At 42.8% G+C, this 1,812-nt stretch overlaps 1 non-coding gene across 1 annotated transcript; it reads left to right on the top strand.

The window, feature by feature from the left end:
* The first annotated feature begins 1,206 nt into the window (after nucleotides 1-1,206).
* LOC142444240 (small Cajal body-specific RNA 21) lies at nucleotides 1,207-1,340 on the top strand. The gene has a single exon (XR_012783886.1).
* Nucleotides 1,341-1,812: the final 472 nt, after the last annotated feature.

The raw sequence follows: 1,812 nt of genomic DNA on the forward strand, positions 1-1,812 counted from the left end.
GATAGGTATATTGTACCAACCTGCCCAATAGGAACATGTAGGATTAATCAGGTCGTAGTTTGATTGGAGGACAAAGAGATAAATGGCTCTCCAAGACCCACCCCTGTCTCTCTTGTTCTCTGGTGATCGGACCAGTGTGCTCCTGCTTTAGCTAGTTCTCTGCCTCAACCTGTGAGCTACACTTATCTGTGGGCCAAGCCAACCTGTGGATCGTGTAGTTGGAGCTTGAGGCTCCTTCAAGACCTGCTTTGCCATGCTGCTGGTGCACACACCCATACATCTCTTGAGCTTGAAGCTGGTGGATCCTGTTGCCTGGCATTGCTTGAGTTTGATATCACCTCCAGGCCATCCTGCTGTTTGCTGCCTTCAGGCAGACTCTGCCTACCTTGCCCCAGGGAGGACTCCACTGTCTGCTTCCTTGATCTTGGACCCAGCAACCTACATGAGTTGAAGGACTTCTACGACAGTGAATTGAAGGGAGCCCACTGTAATCACTGTATAAACCAATCTCTCATCTATCTATTATCATAAGTGTCCTCATTTTGTTTCTCTAGAGAACCCTGCCTAACACAGCAGATGATGTCAAGGAGTCCAGGAGGAAAAAGAATGGTTGGAAATTGATTGTGGTAGCAATTATGCAATACTGCTGGATGTGATTGACCTATGGAATAATATGATATATGTATTAACTCCCAATGAATAATAAATTAAAATAAATTATTTTTTTCAGAATAATAAAATAAATATTATTTTAAGAAATAATTATAAAAATAAAGTGTAAGAAGGAAAAAATCTCTCCCCACCAAAAAGAATAACTGTTTCATATCTGGCCTTGGTAACTCCTTGGCAAATAACAAACATAGACAGAAAGGAGGATTGTAACAATGTTTAAGCAACAATGTTCCAAATCTCTTCAAGGTCCAATTTAATTTACCTCATTCTAGGAAGAAACAAATACATTCCTTGATAAAATGTGCACAGAGAGTTCTGATACACTTTAATGAATTTAGGTCTTTGTTCTAGGACCTACTCATCGCTCTCTGTAGCTATAGGTCAAGACAAACAGCCAAACATTGCAGGACTTTAACTTAACATATATTTTCTGTTTTCCTTGTGGCACAAGGATGTGTTAACATTCTCTTCACCTACACAATGCACTACCTAGAACTCACTTTGAATTGACTACAGAAGTCCTTTCTTGTTGAATGGTTTCCCAGGCAGTGGGCTGAGCCTCCCCCACCTTGTTTCAAAAGAGCCTAGAGTATGAAGTCCAGGATTCCTCCCCATGGGGGAGGTGTTCAAGCAAGGAGCCTCACCAAGGCTGTCCTCGCCTCGCTCTTATTAGAGCCCCTAATGTAGTAAGGGGGCTGGCGGACAGGTTGAAGAGCTGACAGGTGATGGAGGAAGTGTGTGTGTGTGTGTGTGTGTGTGTGTGTGTGTGTGTGTGTGTGTGTGTGTGTGAAGAGAAGTCTTCTCTTGCAGCAAGATTATGACACAATTTTGGTACATGGTTGTAACTGAATTTTCTGGAAAAGTGATGTGTCAGTCTGGGTAAACTAGGGGAAAAAATCCACAGAAACTCATGTATAAGAGTTTTATATAAAGGGTAAGTGTAATTAAGAAAGCATCGCAACCCAGTCTAGTCCAAGCCCATAAGCCCAACATTAGCCTGTATGTCCGACACCAATCTACAAAGTCCTCCTCAGTCTCAGAGAACACATGCAATGATGTCGAATTCAGGAGGAAAGCCGAATCAGTGAGGGTGTAATCAGCTCAGCTCTGGCAGGAGTCTCCACATGGCTGCTCCAGTAC

The sequence above is a fragment of the Tenrec ecaudatus genome, chromosome 3, assembly GCF_050624435.1.
Source record: "Tenrec ecaudatus isolate mTenEca1 chromosome 3, mTenEca1.hap1, whole genome shotgun sequence".
Lineage (NCBI taxonomy): Eukaryota > Metazoa > Chordata > Mammalia > Afrosoricida > Tenrecidae > Tenrec > Tenrec ecaudatus.